This window comes from Echinops telfairi, unplaced genomic scaffold (genome assembly GCF_000313985.2).
Source record: "Echinops telfairi isolate 266 unplaced genomic scaffold, ASM31398v2 ScPeMD7_4;HRSCAF=17, whole genome shotgun sequence".
Classification (NCBI taxonomy): Eukaryota; Metazoa; Chordata; class Mammalia; order Afrosoricida; family Tenrecidae; genus Echinops; species Echinops telfairi.
This window is the reverse complement of record NW_022103900.1, coordinates 48,783,664-48,803,943: the sequence shown is the minus strand read 5'-3', so window position 1 is coordinate 48,803,943 and position 20,280 is coordinate 48,783,664. Positions and strand designations below refer to the sequence as shown.

General features: G+C 40.2%; 1 pseudogene; it reads left to right on the top strand.

Annotated features, from left to right (window-relative positions):
- Positions 1-11,533: 11,533 nt before the first annotated feature.
- LOC101657403 overlaps positions 11,534-20,280 on the top strand; it is a 12,013-nt pseudogene continuing 3,266 nt past the window's right edge.

The window sequence follows — 20,280 nt, the reverse complement described above, 5'->3', positions numbered from 1 at the left end:
AAAAAAAAGAACATATTCAACACATCGAGCACTCATGACAAGGTGAGCTGTGGGAGGACATCACGAACATCATGCGTGAAGAAAGAAAAGGGGTCATTATAAAGACAAGAGGGAAAGAAAATATCAAAATGGATGTAAGCAAATTTGCTGCTGGTTTTAGAGTAGCTAAAGCAAATGGGAAAAATGATGATTTTAAAGAGCTGTATAGAAATTTTTGAAGGACAGCTTGAGACAGAATAAAATATCATAATGAAGTATGCAAAGACATGGCATTAGAAAGCCCAAAATGAAGAACATGCTCAGAATATCTCAGACAGAAAAAAGGAAGAAAACATTCAGTATTGGTTTGGAATATTAAAGGATTCTAAGGGCAAAATATCAAATGATGCAGAAGCCTCTAAGGATGATAAAAGAGATGCACAAAAATGATGTACAACAAGCCGTAGATGACATTCAGCCCTTTGAAGAACCAGCGATGCGTAAGGACTACGTTTGATCTGCATTGAAGGCATTAATCAAAAACATGGCTCCATAGGTGGCATAAAATGGACATGTTTCAGCAACTGATGAAGTCCTAGAAGCACTCACATATGCAAAGAAATCTGGAAGACAGCTATCTCAGCAACTGACTTGAAGAGATACATATGCTTACCCATTTCAAAGAAAGATGATCTAACAGAATTCAGAAACTGCCGAAAAATATCATAATATCACATGCAAGTAACATTCTTCTGAAGCTTACTCAACATCAGTTGCAGCAGTACATGGACAGGGAGCTGGCAGAAATTCAAATTAGATTCAAAAGAGGATATGGCATGAGGAATAACATTGTCCATGTCAGATGGGCCTTGGCTGAACACAAAGAATACCAGAAAGATGTTTACTTGTGTTTTGTTGACCATGCAAAACGTTCGGCTGTGTGGATCATAACAAGCTGTGGACAGCATTGAAAAGAATGCGAGCTCCAGAATATTTCATTGTGCTCATGCAGAACCTGTTCATGGATCAAGGGGCCAGTCATTTGAACCCAACGAAGGGATAATTTGTAGTTTAAAATCTAGAAAGGGGTGCATCCTTTTATCATACTTATTTTCAATCTGTATGCAGAGCCAATAATCTGAGAAGTTGGACAATATGAAGAATTCAGTGTCAAAATTGGAGGGAAGCTTATTATGAATCTACAATATTCAGATGACACAATCCTGCTGCCGAAAGCAGGAAGGATTTGAAGCAGTTGCTGACGAAGATCAAGGACTGCAGTTTTCTGTATGGATTTTAACTCAAAATAAAGAAAACCAAAATTCTGACAGCTGGCCCAATAGAGAATATAATGATAAATGGAGAAAAGATGGAAGCTGTCAATTATTTCATTTTTCTTAGATCTATAAGCAATGTTCATGGAATCAGCAGTCAAGATACCAAACAATATATCACATGAGACTAATCTGCTGCCCAAAAGACCTTTTTAAAGTATTGAACAGTAAAAATGTCACTTCAAGGATTAAGCTGGGCCTGACCTAATCCATGCTATTTTCAATGGACTCATATGCATGTGAAATTTGGACCATGAACAAGGAAGACCCATGAATAATGGATGTTATTTGAATTGCAGTGTTGGTGACGGATATTGAAAGTCCTGTGGACTTCCAACAAACCTGTGGTGAAAGAAGGGTACTCAGATGCTTCTTTGGCGGGAGGATGGTGAGACCCTCCCTGCCCCACATACTTCGGACATGTTATTAGGAGAGGCCAGTCCCCGGAAAGGACATAATTCTCAGTAAAGTAGAAAGATAGCAAAAAAGGGGGAAGACAATATGCGAGATGGATTGACACAGTGGCGGCAACAACGGCTCAAACGTAGCAATGAATGCAAGAGTGGGCCAAGAACAGAGAGTGCTTCAACCTGTTGTATGTAGGGTCCTAATGAGTGGGAAGCAACCTGTTAGGTGCTAACCTAACAGCCACAGGAGCCTATAAACTAGATGCCATAAATTCACAAAATATGATAAATATATGTACGCATGTACACAAAAACAAGACAGCTGTTAATTTTACCAACAGACTCAAAGAACTCAAAATCCAACCTCCCTGCTATAAAGTCTATTATGAATTATACTGACCCTCTCTATAGCACAAAGTAAAATGGCCTCTTTGGATTTCTGAAACTGAAAATCTTTATTGAAGTAGAGAGCCTGAACTTTCTCCTGAGGAGCCACTGTTGAATTTGAACTGCAGACCTTTCGATTAGCAGCCTAATGCATAACCAACTATACCACCAGGGATCCTCATAGTAAAATAAGGCAGGTTAAACATAAAACAGGAAATAAGCAAAGTAGATGGTTAAAAACTATAAGCAAGGTCTGCTTCAGCAAAAATTTCCAGACTTTCATAACCAGAAAGTCTAAAAATAAGCGATTCCAAATTAACATATATGTAAATTGAAGCCCTGGTGGTGGAGTGGTTTCACAATGGAGTGCTAACTGCAAGGTGAGCAGTCAGAAACCACCAGCAGCTCTAAGGGAGAAAGACGAAGCGTTCTACTTCTGCAGAGTTCCAGTCTCAGGAACCCACACGGGCAGTGCTGCCCTGTTCTATCGGGTTGCTATGAATCCCAATAGGCTCAATGGCAGTGAAAATTACCTTTACAGAAGCTGTGGATTAATTTGGCCTGATTACTGCAGGTCATTTATACAAAGTACAATCACACAAAGCTTTGCTGAGGGACCTGACTGCAGTATTGAAATATTCTGGTTTCACCTAAACCATCCTGCAATTTTGGTTCACCCGGTATTTCATTGCTTGTGTTGTGTGTGTTCAATTCAAACCTGAAAAGCCAGAACAGGTTAAGGGAAAGCAATCAGTTTATGACACCTTTCTCCTTGAATTCATAAATCATCCATGGTCCAATGGGCACTGTAGCATCACATTGTGCCTTGTCTTCTCACAATCCCTCATCAGTTACAGACATACCTTCCAGTCAGGACATTTTTACTAGAACTTTTCAAAACTTGCTCCTAGTTTAGAATGACCAAGTGTATGCAAGTACTTGAAGAAAAGCTAAAGAGGCAATGACCTAAATTGCTAATTAGTCTTACATGGCAGGAGGAGACAAAGAGGCAGCAGAAGTGTAACTCAGAGTAGCTAATAAAAGTATTGGGGGGACCCTCCCAACCCATTCATTTGAATAATTGAACCAATTATTCAAGACCACATCAGCAGTGATTTTATAAATCTCCCATTTGTTTTTGTCAGAAGACAGAACTTCCTGATTCATTTTAATGCTTTTTCTTTTGTTTCCTTAATTTTAAGAAGCTGGGCCAGTGGTTTTAAGTGGAAAACAAGTCAGGTCTCATTGTGCTTAAATTACCCATCATTAGCAGGGTTCTTAATAGAGTAAGCTGCTAGCCAATGACATCCTCTGTATGTAGATTGCTTTTCTAAGGAGTCGTTTCTGTGTGGACTAAAGCCCTGGAAGTCCTCTGGTGACTATTACAGAAGTCACAATAAATAAATCCATACCCCGGGCTCTGGTACGGACAAATTACTTCAACCACATAGGTTAAAGTGGTGGTTCTTCCTTTAACCCTGGGGGTAAAGATAGGGTTTCATCAAATAGAAATCCCTAGGGCATTTCTAGAAAAGTGTAGAAGCACTGATCAAATTAATGGACTAAACGTAAAATTACTAACCATTAAATTAGAAAATGTTTGTGCAGCACACGTGAGGGTGAGTTTAACACTGGACAGGACAAGCAAAACAGGAAGCTTTCTAAGCTATGTGGAGAAATAAATGTTAAGTGTATAGTGACTGGCTGAATATAAATAAACAAGTGAAATCTAGTGACAACCTGTGCACTAATCTAAGCAAAGTAGTTGTTTGTCATTCAGCTGGGTTCAGGTAATGAGAGGTGGTCGTAAAGGCTGAGTTGGAAACAGTGTAGAAAGACAGCAGAGTAGCTTTTATTTAAAAAAAAAAAAAGTACTAGAAGGTTTCTAGAAAGTAACTCCTAAGACATGGGTTCTGGTTTTGCCTGTGACAGTTCATCGCTTGGTGTCTTTGTGTCCGTGTGAAGACTCTTCTAACAATAGTATTCTGTATCTGCTCTAGGTCCCAAGTCCAAGTGAAAAGTGGCTTATTCATTGGCGTTCAGGAGAACATCCTGACATTTAGTACAAGGGATGATTGGACATAACCACCACAGATAATGATGCTAATACCATTCTATGCGTCAGAAACTTCATTACTACTCCATGTTCATGCTCTCATTTACTCTACACAACCTCCTCCCATGGGCATCACAGGTGAGGTCCTGTATCCAGAATTAGGTCTAAAGGCAGCCCTTCCCAATGCACAAAATATTGAGCCAACTAAAGAGAAATAGGGGATGGCTGGGTAAGTGTGAAGTTCCCCTGCCTTCCTAGAGAGTTTACTTCTTCTGCCTTAATTAATATTAAGCCACAATGGCCTTAATACGTGAGATTTAAATGAATGGCATAGTGAAATCCAAGAGGAGAATTAAAATACTCAGTGGAACCCCTTGGGAAGGTTGTGTGATAGAAGAGGATCACCCATTAAAATATTGAGGGTATCACAGGGAGAACCTCTCCTGTAGCTTACGTTTGAGGACATTCTGGTTAGCGCAATGAAGTACTTTTTTGAAGTCAAGAACGTAGGAAGAGGTGAACTTGGATGTCACTGAGTATTGTGTAAGGTCAGCTAGGTACACACTGCATACAGATAGGGTAATTTCCTTTGGTAGCAAAGTATCTTGAAAGAGAATATTGGTAAAATAGATATTAATTACATATGTTTAAGCTGAAAAATAGAGAAAAAGGGACACAGCCAGCAAAAAACTTTGGCAAATTCTCTTGTCCTTAAAACTAAGAAGGATGATTTTGTGGACTTATATTAAAGCCTAAGCTTTGATGAATATCTGAAAACAGGAACTAACTTCCATATGCCACGTTTTTAGATGGCTAACAATTTAAAGGATTTGTGAAACAAATCTTGATTCGCTGATAGATTTTAATAAATATGCAATAACTTAGTATAAAGAAAGTGAAGTGTTGCTCCCTATTCTAACAAATTTATGGGACGGTAAGTCATGAACAATGTGGGCGAGAGGAGCCAGGGAGGCCGTGAAGAGTCATTATGCTTATTATCCTCACAGTTCCCAGGGAGGGAGAGGCTCCGTATGTCATCATGGAGGGTCGCACAGGGCATTGTGCCAAGGGACAAGTGGGAATTGTCGGAGAGGGCTGAGACTGACTGCAATCTTCAAATTGTTCTCCTTTTCTAAGTTGTTTTCTCTGACAACAGACACTCACTGCCCCAATGATCCTACACAAGGTCTCGCGTGGATGCTGGCAATCTGATCCCATAGAGACATGAAAGGGCTTCAAAAGTTCATCGGAATAGTCCAGTATCTTGTAATTTAGTTGTTTTTCTAAATTTTGTGAAGCCTCCTTGTAGTTCTTAGATGATAATGCTTGATGCACACATTGTTACTCGTTAAGCTTACCTTGCTTTTTTGTGAATCTCCTTTTAAAAAATATATTTTTATAGTGCTCTAGGTAAAAGTTTACACAGCAAATTCATTTTCCATTCAATAATTCCTGCCCAGACTGTCCCTTGACACTGGTTGCCGTCTCTGTAATGTGTCGGCTCTCTCCTTTGTTCAACCTTTGCCGTGGCTTCCCTCTCCTTTCCTCCCCTCCCATCTTGGTTTTAGAACAAATGTGGACATTTTGGTTGTTCTAAGAGCACATTTTATTTTGTTTTGTTTGGGGGTCAATCTATTATTGGTTGAGAAGTGCTCTCCGGGAATGGCTTCGGTTCTACAGTAGAAAGATTGTCTCAGGCAATTGCCTCGGGATTTCTCCAGTTCAGTGTAGACCAAAAGTCTGGTCTTGTTCTACTTTTTTTTCTATTCTAATTGGGATGTTCTATTGTGTCCCTGGTTAGAACAGTAGTGGTAGCCAGGCATCATCTAGTTCTGCAAGTCTCAGGTTAGAGGAGGCTGGATTTTGGTGACTCATGAATTCTTTGGACTAAATGCTTCCTTGAACCCTGTTTTCTACATTATCCTTTACTCTGGATAAGAACAGACCAATAGCTGTATCATAGATGGCTTCTTAAAAGTGTTTAAAGCCACAGATACTATATATCAAATGAGAATTTCAAAACTGTATTTATGTATTATGTTATGATAATTGATTTAGTAAAGGAGATTGTTCCATTTTAGTTACCACCTCCCTGGCTTTAATGACGAACCTTCTTTGAAGTAGCAGTAGAGAGACACATTCCAAGACAATTGGAAGTGGCACATGTTTGATCTATAAGTGAAGTTCAGGGACTGGAGAAACCACAGGCTGAGTGAAAGAAATGTTGAGAAGAGTAGAGCAGTGCAGAGACTATATGAAGCAAAGTGACAGATGGGCTTCCTGGACCTGAGAGGCAGAAGCCAAGGGATCATGTGGCTGAAAGGCTAAGGACCAGAGGAAGACTTGGCTGCTGGCCAAAGAGAGGTGTTTCTGTGGACCAATAACTGTATTCTTATGGTTTACTGTGAGTATTGTCTATGAGTTCTGTGTGGCCATTGTAATGAAGTATTGAACCCAGCAGAGAAGGAGAGTGCCCTGGGAGGAATGGATGGTGTCAGATCAGGTCTAAAAGGCTGGAATGGGAGGCATGTTTAAACCCTGCCTCTTAGCCAGAGGGAATCCAGAGGAGGTCAGACATGGCCATCACCTGTGCCTTCTATGCAATTGCAAATACCTTTTGAACCACATAAAGAGTAACAAAAGTCTGGTAGTGTAGTAATTACACATTGGGTTACTAACTGCAAGGTCAACAGTTCAAAACCACTAGTTGCTCCTCAGGATAAGATGGGAGTTTCCTTACTCCCATAAAGGGTTACACTCTCAGAAACCCACAGAGGCAGTTTGACTCAGTCTGATGGGTGTTCCCATGAGTTGGCATCTACTAGATGGCAATCAGGTTTGGGGGGTTAGGTTATAGATACACACACACACACAGAAAGAGAGAGAGAGAGAGCGAGACCATCAATTGCTCATATATAAGTTCAGGTTGAAGTCAAAGAAAATTAAAACAAGTCTACGAGAGAGAGTCAGAATAAAATGTTGAATACATGTCCCTTGAATTTCAAGAACATCTCAAGAATAGATTTGACTTATTGAACACAAATGACAATAGACCCAATGAGAGGGGGATGATATCAAAGTATCACATGTGAAGAAAGAAAAAGATCAAAGTGGATGTCAGAAAAGGCTCTAAAACTTGTTTTCCCTCACAGAGTAGCTAAAGAAAATGGAAGAAATGCTGACATAAACGAACTGAATAGAAAATGTCACAGACGAGCTCAAGAAGTCAAAGTATTGTCATGGAATTGCCAAGACCTGGAGTCAGAAAACCCCAAAGGAAGCACACACTCAACATAACTCAAGTTTCAAGTTGCAACAAAGATTCCAAGGGCAAAATATTGAACTGTGCAGTAGTCTGCCTCCATCAGCTGATTATCTATCTATCTATCTATCTATCTATCTATCTATCTATCTATCTATCTATCTATCTAATGAATGTCTGGAAATCCTCTCCTATAGTAAACTAATATTCTGCTTCAGAAAACTAGCAACAATAAAAACCTTTATTCCAGAGATCCATCAGATAGTAGACTACTTGACAGTTTTTAATTAATATTTTTTTGGCCACCAACCAGAGACAAACAACACCCTCTGAAAGTGATCTCTCTTACTGGGGCACTTGCGGGGAGGCGTAGCAGGGCACCTCTTAGCTGCCAGCTTTAGTGTGAGGGCTCATTCACTAAGCTGCCACAAGAGGGGAAACACAGTTAATTAACCTTTGCTGTGCTCCTTGAGAACTCCACCTGCAGTGGCTTCCCTGCTCCGATTCCAGCATGGCCCGGTCTTTCCAGGGTGCAGTTCTTAAGGCCCGGAGTGAAATAATGTTCACTGCTGACATTTTCTGTGGTCAGTTTGCCAAGTTAAACTACTCTATACAGCTTAAGAAATTTAAGAGCCCCTGGCTAAAGGGCTAAAATGTAGTGGGAATGCTAAGGAACTGTTTGTATGCTTGATTTGTTTTACAATGTTTTTGGTCTTTAGTTTTGATTGGATTGTTTTACCGAAACATGAAGGGCATTTAGAAGGCAAGAAAGTGAATAGGATACATTTGCAACAATATGCCCTAAAGCAACACCTTAATGTCAGAAGTAAATTATAACAACTTACATTACTGATGACATACATTATAATTCAAAGTCAAGGGGACAACATCAAGGTTGTTCTCACTATGAAATAAAAAGGGTTTTCTTTATATCCTTTGCAACCAAATAAAGACCTTTATTGATGAAAATGATATCAACAAAAGGTAATGGAAAAAATATATATCTCCTGCATGCATGAAAATATCTTTCAAGCCTCTCATTGCATTTGTATCTATTTCAGTGAAAGCAATTTTTTCATAGACAGCGTGGAATTTGTTCCGTTCAATGTTAGATATGTGAGTCTCCAGCGTGTCAAGAGGAAGTTTATCTAGATAGAACTTAATCTGATAAATTTCAAATAGAATTCTTCAACTGAGAAAGCACAAGCAGTGAGGCCACTTTTTGAATTATGCTTGGAACTAATTATTAAATCTGTTAGAAACTTACACAGCTCCTATATGTTGTTTACTGAGTCCATAAACCCCAACCCTCTGTCTGTGTGCTCATCCTGTCTCAGATGGACCCCATGTCAGGTTCTGAGGCTACACATCTTTATGGGAGTGGGTGGCTTCATCCTTCTTAGACAGTGTATTGGTCTCTTAAAAAACAAAATAATCTCACATGTTCCTCCTGGTCAGTTTATTTTTTTCAATTTAAAGAAAGATTAATATTTTCTATATGAACTCCTTGCCATTGAGCCCATTTTGACTCACAATGACTCCATGTACTCTGGAGTAGACGTGCTCCATAGAACTTCCTTGGCTGTGAACTTCATGCAAGCAGATTACCAGGTCAACCCTTTGCGCTAACCAGGGACCTTCTTACAAGCTTTTGAAATTGGATTTGAGGTCTAATGAGTTCTTAAAGTACTAACAAGTTAGATCATTTGTGAAAATTTATCTCACTTACTACTATAAAAATACTAACATGAAATGAGGCCACGTGTACAGATGAGACATATGGTGATGTCACGGGATATAGGCCCAATGAAGCAGTAATATTGTCTTCTTTGATTAAGAGTATATAGAGTATAAAAATTATGCTTTTGTGATAAGAGCTGTCCGGGCCCCCAATAAGATGACTTTAAAAAAAATTTATACTTTTGTAGGAATAAATATTCCATGTGGTCTTGTAAATCAATTTTATCAGATCTCTGCTGCTCCCCATGTGTGCCCTCTCTGTGTCCCTCTGTGTGTGTCTGTGCATATATTGCCTTGATGCAGCTGAATGAAGCCTCCAGGGTCAGAGTACACCTATGTCTATGGGAAGCATCTGATAAAGCATTCTGTTTGTCCAGGAGCTTTTCAGACATTCCCATGCAACCTTAGTCTCTGACTGAATGCAATGATTTGAAAGCCTCATCAAGTTCTTTCTTTTAGTTTGGTTTATACTGATTGTGTTCAAGGTGTGCTGGTTCCCTCTGATGGCATTAGCAGGACCTAAGAGTGCTTGCCTATCACCCTTCGAGAGAAAACTGACCAATGGTATTCAGATATGCATGCACACATTATGACTATATAATAATGCCTTTTTTGCATTTTGTCTGTGGGTGTATTGCTATCTTCGGTTCTCTGGGAGATGTTGCAGTAGAAATATACTCATCTGCTTGTTTGCAAAAGCTTACATAGATTGAAGGAGAGAAATAAAGTTCTTTTATATCTGGGATTATACACAAATGAATATAAATAGACATATGGCCCTGCTTTGGAATGAGGTGGCAATTGCATAACTTTTGGAAGGAAACTGTGTTGTTGGGACCTGTAGCCCATCACATGAAATATCAAAATTGAGTGGCTTCTGAGTGTTTTGAATTGACACTGCACCAGACAGTGTCACTCTCCAATGGCCAGATTCGATTTTGGAAGCTGTGGTTCTAGTGGTGAATTGACTATGTCCACTCTGTGTTTATGGGACACTTTTTAACCTTCATATACATATATATGAACTAGAAGGAAAGGCAGTAGTGGGCCCTCTTTTGTTTTGTTTTGCTTTTAGATAAGAAATTGAAACCCAAACCAATTAATTTAAGACCATGAGGTCTATGGAAAGCAATGGTCAGATTCCATGTTATTTGGAATGATCTGTAGAAAGTAGCCTTCTCCTCCATTTGAGGCACTTACAATGAAAAGTAGGGTATAATGCTACAGCTCTATAAGCATTTATGATAATCATCTGACCAAATGTGGCCAAGTGGTTTATAACTTGCTGTGGGGCTCAGATAGGTGAATTATTTTCTTACCTTCAGCCTCCGTTGAGTGTCATTCATGCTCAGTGTGAGCATCATCATCACACTGCTCACTAGCCAGATGAAGTCATCATGGACCCATCTCCTGTCAAAGAGTGTGGACCTGATTCTTGGTTCTTCTCTTAGAATCTATGCATTAAGCAAGTATAGTCATCATGTATAAATGCAGTATAATGCTTGCAACCCAGTGTACAAGTAGTAGATGAGGCCAAACACCTAAAACGATTTTATTAATTTCATACTAATCGTTGAATAGTTGTAGTCAAAATTATTTTTAATGCATGTATGCTGAGGTCATGAGGACAAAGATGATGGGGAGAATTGTAATATCAGCTTGTTCTGAGTTTAACCTGAGTCCTATAACTCCCTATAGATAGAGGGAATATAGTGATCTCCTGAGCAATACTTACGATGTAATAATTAAAGACAAAGTGGAAATACTAATTGCAGTCTAAATAAGAAGCAACACCTAGTATGTGTATGTCACATACTTACTTAAAATATTTCTATTTGAACTCAGTCTTTCTCTGCTCATTAAAATTGATCTCATTAGCCTTAAAACTGTTACCCCAAAATCAAAACGGTGAAGATGTAATACCCATTTCTCTGAAGACATTGATTCTCTCAGCAGTCATTCACCAGATCGAATGAGGTTTTATTCACAACTTTGTTAAGTTGCATCCAATGACAATAAATAAGTCCACCACTCCCAAGCCCCACCCAGGAGTCTCCAGGTGATAAAAATGGTAAATCTCTTAGCTACTAGCCAAAAGGTTGGTGGTTGGTTGGAGCTACCACCCAGAGTTACATCAGAAGAAAGACCAGACCACCTATGTCTGAGAGGTCGCAAACTTTGAAAACCTGTGGGGTGCAGTTCTACCTGGAAGCATCTAGGGTCACCATGAACCAGAATAGATTTGACTACAATTGGTTTCTAGCATGGGCAATCGTATTGTATCTGCTTAGGTTAGACATATTGAAGGAACCTCTATTGGAATGTTTCCACCCCACACCCCATGGTTACCAAAGAAAGAAAATGCAGTATGCAGTTTGCAAAGTTGAAGCCGTTTTTCCTGGTATCGATTGGATCTCTCTATTTTGGAAGAGGATGGCACAGCATCTTGATGCCCAGGCTTCAGGCAGGGAAACACCTTCGGATGCTTGCCCCCCGCTGCATGGTTCCAGAACAGGAGTCAGGGCACGTCTCACATAACGTCGGCTCCTTCATCTCACAGCACCACGGACAGCTCTCACACCGTGTGCTCACGGAGGTTTGTCTTGTCTGGATGATTGTGTTCGGGAATTGGATGATCAAAAGGTTTAAGCATGCTGTAAGTCACTGGTGCTTTCTGTAACATCATTGACTTTCATTTTATTAAGTCTGGAGCCACCCCGGCCTTAATGATATCATTAGCCCTAACTTTCAAAATCAAAATAAAAGGGTTTTACGGTTTCAGACGTATGTGGCGTGCAGGAGATGGCCCAGGACCCAATAGCGCTGGAGCTGGTTGGCTCCACGTAAATCTAATTAGAACATGACTACCACTTGAAATTAATGAGTAAGAATTTTTTCTTTAATTGCTCTGGTTTTTGTTTATAAACATTAATACAGCACATGGCTATTTATTTTCTACCTAACTAGTAAGGACTTGGACCTTCTGCTTCCTTTCAGCACTAACACAGACTGACAGTGTACATCCAGGTTCATTGCCAGTCTGAAAAGGTTATGATGTTTCCTGTCCTCTCCAAGGTCCTCCTTGGTTTCCTCCTGTAGAGTTTGTGCTCCTCCCCCCTCCACATGCAGGTGCTCGCAGGCACGTGTGTGCATGCACACACACACACACACACACACACACACACACACACACGAACAGTAACAATTCTGGTATGTTAGGTTTTGTTTTCTCCCCTTCTATTTCGTCATTGATTTTTTTTATCAGCAATGATCAAATCTGTCTGTATTCTGCAAACTGCTTTTCTCTCTTGGCCTGTATGCAGTACATTTTTTGTTGAGAACAAATAAGCACTAAGTTTCATAGAGAACCTTCTGCAGTGCTTTGATTTCCAATTGTCTGTGCTGCTCTCTGGAGAGTCTCAGAGGCGCAAGTAGTTAGCTTGGCTGCTAACTGAAAGACTGGAGATTTGAGTCCACCCAGAAGAGGCACCTCAGAAGAAAAGTCTGGCGATCTATTTCTGAAAAACCAACCTTTGGAAACCCTATAGAGCACAATTCTAATCTGACACCTTAATAGTATCGGGTGAGTTAGAGGATGGTGATGGTGATGGAGTTTGCATCTATGTTTGGTGAGAGGTGTGCAGCGTAAAGCTGTCTGAAGGAAGCACTGGTAGAGAAATGTGGAAATGATTCACTTAGCCTGATTATAGTCCACATGTAAATTCTGTCCACTTCCTGGCCCACACACATCTCCATGTTCACAGTTCCAACTGGACTCTATCCAAGTTGTTTGTCTTAAACAAGTAGAGTCCAATCCTCAGCAAAGTCCAGTCCAAAGCAATGTGCTTTGAATAAGAGTTATCAGTGTTGTGATCGGAAGTGGTACAGGTATATATTAATTGGGAGGGGGAAAAAAACAAATAAACCTCTAAACTCATTAGGAACTATTGGTAAGAAAAGCAGGATTTTCCACCCATCTTCTGATGACTTTGAAAGGAGCACTCTGTTCCCACATGGTAATATGATTGGGTGCCTGATACCCTTTCTTACTTCAAACAGACTTTAGGAGTCCCTCCACAAAAGGAAGACTCACCTTATGGAGATACCTAAGTGGGCATTTTCATTTTTAATGGGTTGCCAATACACTTAATTATCAAAATCAGACTCAGAGGTAAGGCCATAATGGTCAAGATTTAACCAAGTATTTGAAAATGTGTATTATTCTGAATATTAATTAACCAAGTAGTGACACAAACAGTTACAAAGCCCAGATATAATTAATCTTAAAGTTACCACATCACCATCTTAGTCCGAAAGCTCCACTGACACCTGTTCAGCATCACAGCATCAAGCCAGTGTTGTCGGTCAGATTGTGGTTGTACATGGACGGCTCTGGCCAGAAGCAGCCTCAGTCTTCTGAATAGAAGGTGAGAATTCTACCACTGACCCACCACTATATCACGCATTGTATATCCACAGCGGTGCCCGTATTCTGGAGCTATAAAGATAAATATTATTGTAGAACTCAATCATTCTTGGTTGGCTCCTTTCTTTTTCAAGACCATAAAAACATTACATAAAGAAATCCACGAATTTTTCTGGAAAAAAAGAGAAGAAAATAAGCAAAATTGGGATTTGAACAAGTAATTCCAGGCCCAAAGTGGTATACATGACTATATAAAGCCACCAGGAAGGCTGACTATTTGTAGCAGATGCTATTTCAGCAGCAACTGACAAAGCATCACAAGCACTTTGATCATCTGATATATTTCTCAGAACTAGCTCAGTATTCTTGTTGGAAATATTGGATGAGGGAGCATATAGTATAGCCTCCCAAAATTCTGAAAATATGTGTATGGACATGATTTTAAAAGATTTTTTAAAATCTTAAGGTATGCATAAATATTGCAGTTAAGCTCAATAAATTAACCTAGACTTTTTGAGTTGATTTATTCCCTTTCCTTTATTTTTAACCCTGCACTATATCAGACCCTAATATCTTTACTCAAACTCCCACCTTCCAATGCATTCTACATGTGAGCAAGGCTATTCACAACCCTGGTCCATGGACTTTCACCAGGGGCTTAATCCATGTATATTTCCACTTCACTGTTTGTTGTTGGTTTTTTTTTTTAATGGAAACAGCTTTAAAACAGGTCTAAAGGAAGGTAAAATTATAAGGTGTTACATTTTGACCTAACTACATAATCAACATTATGTGCCATAATCAACATTACCATGCTTCCTGCCTTCTAACAAAGATATTCACAGCCCTCAACTATGAGCAGAAGGAATCCATTGTGATCAGAGACTAAATCCATGTGTGGACCCAGAAAATGGATTTGGGGCTTACACTGTCATTCATAGACTTCTGAAAACCAGGTGTTAATAATTTAAGCTCTGATGCCATTCCCTCCTTTAGATTTGGATTATGTTATTTATGATCCTTGGATCTTAAAGGCTTGTGTGGTCTTCCATGTGGACTTAGTTGAAGCCTTATTTAGAAGGCTGCTTGTTTGTCTCAAACCTTTAAGACCCCAGACACTATTCTTTTACAGCAGCTAACAGTGACATTACAGTAGAGCCTCTAAATGTATAAAAACCCACATTTTCTTGTGGTTGTTTTTCGAGTTTCACTAGCAGCTAGATGGCACTAAGCATTTTGTTGTTTTTCGAGTTTGACTAGCAGCTAGATGGCACTAAGTATTTGACTCTAGCATGTGCTAGTGGGCCATGAATAAGAAACAAGACATTAGAAAGACGTACAAGTTCAGAAATTGTTGACTTGTAGACCATACTTCACTTTCAGGGCTAAGAGCTGTTTTCGACTGATACTGAATCATTCTGGGCTCTTTTCCATAACATGAATTTGCTATATAAATTCTTATTTTTCGTTCACAGAGTGCACACTTACTCATGACAATACTCTGGATAGAATTTTGGAGAGTGAATAAACAGACATTTCCTTGCCATTTGCAGAAGCTTTTGTTTGCCCAAGAAGTTCACAATCTAGACACTAATGAAATATAAAATATGCTACATTACACTTTGGAAATGACCTTGTGTCAATGCCAAATATGCAGAATGAGTGCTCAGAGAATTTAATGTTTCTCAAACAAATGTTATGAGTACTTCATAGAATCTTCAGCATTTATATGCCCTGGTATTTTGGGAGACATTAATAGAAAAAAAGCAATATCAGTTGTTTTAAGAAGTCTAAAATCTGATTTATCTATAAGACACACTTCAGAACACAAACCAATTTTGCTATAGTAATACTGTGTCAATATTTCCTGACAGAAGATAAATGCTGCCATTATTTCACCATTTCTTACCTTTGTAAAAGTTTAGAATGTTACAAAATGATTCTTCTCTACATGTCAAAATATCAAGTTGATGAAAAGAAATTAAAAAGGCAGCAATTTTTATATCTGGTGGCAGTGATGTATAATCCAGGTGGGTTGGGTTATGAATGGTGCCAGGTAACTATTGACAGTTAAAAAAAATAAATAGGAATTTATTGGGGAAATGTATCTTTTCACCAAAATTAGAGCTAACTTTTTTTCAAAGGTTACTTTGACTTGCTGCACTTTTAACTTGATCGGATATCTACCGTGATGGTAGATTAAGAATAAGACTGCCTTTATCAGTCTCTATTCAGGGCTCGTTTTGTCAATAGAAGAAATAATAGGAGAGTGGGATGGCACTCAGCACTCAGATTGGGACACAGATAAAGGTGTGCCACCTTTCTTTGCCAAAACTCTCTTCTTGACTTCTTTTCCAACAGATCTATGGTGACATGAGTTCCTTTCAGTGGCTTTATGCCATGGTTCTATGGAGAAACAGATTTTTTCCTCTTAGGTCTTGAGAAGTGATAACAGAAGGTTTATCACTTTTGTCCAGAGGGATTGGTGTTTCCCCGGTACATTGTAAACAACTTGTTTTTGCTGCAGTTCAGACGACCAGCTGCTTTATAGGAACAAGGGAATCCTTTCTACTCTCATGAAGAGTTAGTTAGTCTTGGAAACCCACAGGGCCAGTTCTGCTCTGTTCTCTGGAGGCACCTGGAGTCAGAAGTGACTTCATGGCAGTGTTTGGTTTGGGTTTGAACTGCCCTGGGCTGGCGCCTACTCTGTGATTGGCTTGCGCCTTGCAGAGATTGGTCATCAGATCATAGAAACGAGGTGAGTTGTAGACCAGACAGGCCTACTGTGCAGATAAAGTGTCTGAAATGGACGGGGAGGCATCGTCAGTTTGTAGTGATGACGGAGGGTCCTACTCTGACGTCTCCAAGGAGTTTGTGTGTATATACAAGTATCCTCACAGAGACAAGGCAGACAGAAAGAAGCAGAAAGTGTAGCACCAAGAAGAAGTGGATGGAAGCAAAAAGAACCAGAAAGAGAGAAGAGGCAAAGAACCTCCTACCAGAGTTTTAATGCCCATCAGGGGATGTTCACACTGAAGACCACAAGGAGAAGCCAGAAGGGACCCAGAGGTAGAGCCAGTAGCAACAGCCTCTGCTGGGGCCCAGCAGCAGGGCATATGCTCAGGGAGCCCAAAGGAGCCTGTCCCCTGGGGCTGAGAGGGGTGGAGCTTCGTGGCAGAAGGCACACTGCCTACGCCCTTCCTATAGTTGATTTCTGAGTGGCAGCCTGTTAATCCGGAGTGGAGGTGTACCTGATTCCTAAGTAAACCACATAATTCTCTCAAATACAGTTACAAAGGAATCCCCCCTTCCTCCCCACCCAACCTCTTTACCCCAGGTCCGTCAGGAAACAGGGAGTCTATTCGGTGGGGATCCTCCCTTCTCTCACTCATTTGGAGTCTAAGGATGCTCATAAAAGTATACAAGCTAGCAGCTCCATACTTTGTTTTATATTCCTCTCCATTTAAGTCAATATCTACATTACCCATCCCTATTAAACTCAGGATAAAAATATGCTCTTTGGTCTGAAGGACTTTCTGTTTCAGATCTGAGCATCAGCAACCATATCAAATACTAGATTACAGTTAGCATCTCCCTGCACTTCAAACCAGCTAATTCTCATCTCCTGTGTTAGTCTTTGTAGACTGGAGAAACAAATCCACAGAAATTCATATGTATATAAGAGAGAGTTTTATAGAAAAGGTAAGTGTACATTAAGAACGCATCCCAACTTAGTCCAATCCAAGCCCATAAGTCCTACATTAACCCACATGTCCCACATCGATCTACAAAGTCCTCTTCAAATTCACAAAACACACTCAATAATGCTGAATTCAGGAGGAAAGCCGAATCTGTGAGCCTGTAAGCATCTCAGCGCTGGCTCCCGCCTCTCCATGAGGCTTCTCCAGCACCCAGAGCTGCATGAGGGTAGGTCCATGTGGCTTCTCCTCAGGGATGTCTTGCAGGAAATGAGCCTTGCAAGCTGAGGCAAACAACTAGTTAAGGCAGCCGCACATTGGTCTGACCATCAGAGAACAAGAGACCAGAGAACCAGAAAGATGAGCCTTACCAAGCTATTTATCTCTCCCACATGTGTTTATTGTCCAGGTTGGCACAATCAACCTTAGCTATCACATCTCTTTCTGATACTGAAACCTTGGGGGCTAGGTCAACAGGTGTCATTGTAGCATGCCTAAATTTAGTCTCTCTTGTCATTGGGGCATCTCCCCTATTGCCATTTAGCTCCTGGACCCAGGTATTTACTTCAACTAAGCATACCAAGCTATCTACTCACTTGTTTCCATTAACTTCTAAATCCTAAATGGTGGTTCTCCTGATAGGCACTGGCATGTCTTATTCAACACATCCTCGGGGTCCTTAGGGCTGTACCCCAGATGAACAACTTTATACTGTTCTTTTACCAAACATCTCTGGTCAATCAAACATTTAATCATTGTGGCACTTTCAATCAAAGTACAATATAATTGTCTATCAATTACACATCTCCTAATCTCACAGGCTTTGGACATAAACCATATTTACTACTTCCCCTTTTAGCATATCCAATCAAGTATTGTGTGAAGAGTGAAGTTACATACTTTCTTTTTTTTTTTTTTAATAATACCTAACATTAATTTTCATCATATATTCAGGCCTGTCTGACACTACCAGGTAAGCATTCCTTCAATTAAACAAATATAGAGCATTCACCTAAATATATAAGCTTTGTAATACAGTTATTATACAGTTATACAGTTTTGCCTTCTGATATCCACCCTCTTTGACTATTTTTAAGCATTTGACCTTAAATTCTAGCTGGGTTTATGAAGACACCCTGTCTGTCTTTCAATCATCTTCCTTCACCTACTGGGCTCTCTCCCCATGCCACTATAGATGTGGGGTTTTTGTTTTTCATTTGGGGTTTTTTGGGGGGGATGGTGGTGTTGTTAATCTACTACTGAAATGTAACATCTCTTACTCTCCTTTTGGTCACTGCAGATAGCAGCAGCTAAAGTAACCACTCAAAACCAAAAGTTTAGCATTCTCCTACGAATACCTCACTTCTCAAAATATAGTCACTCTGTTCTTATACTACCTTAGGCCTTTTCATTGAAGATATCTGATGAATTATTTCAAAGTGCTTAGGATTTAATATATTATGATCAGCAGGGTTAAAAGTTAATGAGACTTGAAGAAGAAGGTTTATAGCTCACTAACTCTAGGACAAATTAATAATTCGGGGGAGATTCTTTCCAGAGTTTTAATCTCAGGATACAAATGGCAGGGCTTGCCTTTTATCCGTGTCCATGGCCCTCTGACGAAGTAATTGAGTTGAATCCCTATGTAAGGTGTGAATGTGTGGTCTGCAGCATGTGACCAGGAGAAATGGCCCAGCTTGGTTTTGGGGGGGGGGGTCTCTTAGTTCAAGAGCTTCCAACATTAATTCACGTTCCTCAGAAAGATGTTATCCCTAGTATTCTGCTCTCCTTCCTTCTAAGAACCCCTTTCTATGGCTCCCCAGGGTCAATGTTATCCTCCAGAGGCAAGGCGATGCTTCATAGAATCTAGTTCAATTTATCTCCACTTAAGTGGTTTTCCAAAATAACTGACACTCTCAATTCCCCTTATAAGGCACTGATTCTCACAGAAAATGTAATTGCCTGATTAATCTCTAGAATAACCACAAGTTATTTTCCTACAAGCTTAGTTGTTTGTCGCCAAAGCTTTTGTGCCAAATGGACTCATTATTTTAAGTATGCACTTTAAATAAATAATATATAGAATAATGAAAATTGAAAATAAAAACAGAGGGATTCTGACCTTCAGTGCCTCAGTTCCAGCACCACGGCGCCTCCAGAAAATTCTTCGTTGGGGGATACTGGAAGATGAATGGGCAAAAGATGGGGCTGGGGGAGCTCATCACCACCCTGAACGCAGCCAAGGTGCTGGCCAATATTGAGGTTGTTTGTGTACCCCCTACTGCCTACATTGACTTCATCAGGCAGAACCTGGATGCCAAGATTGCCGTGGCTGCGCAGAACTGCTACAAAGTGACTAACGGGGCCTTCACTGGGGAGATCAGTCCTGGCATGATCAAAGACTGTGGAGCCACATGGATAGTCCTGGGCCGCTGGGAGAGAAGACATGTCTTTGGAGAGTCAGATGAGCTCATTGGGCAGAAAGTGGCCTGTATCCTGGCAGAGATCCTTGGAGTAATCGCCTGCATGGGGAGAAGCTGGATGAGAGGGAAACTGGCATCACAGAAAAGGCCATTTTCGACCAGACCAAGGTCATTGCAGGTGTATTAAAGAGGGTTTTCTAGAGAAACAAAACCAGAATGCACCTCTTGTATGCAGATGTTGTACCAATGAATCTAGAGTCTTTGATAATTCCTCCTTAGTGGGTCCAATCAGCATAATGCCATCAATATAATGGGCCAGTGTGACATTTTGTGGAATAGACAGGTGAGCAACGTAATCGGACTAAATTATGGCACAGGGCAGAAGAGTTGATGTACCCGTGGGAGAGAGTTGTGAAAGTGTATTGTTGCCACTGCCAGCTGAAGGCAAACTGCTTCTGGTGGTCCTTCGAGACTGGTATTGAGAAGAAGGCTTTAGCCAGCTCAATAGCTGCATACCAAGTACCAGGAGAAGTATTAATTTGCTCAAGCAATGAAATCACATCTGGAA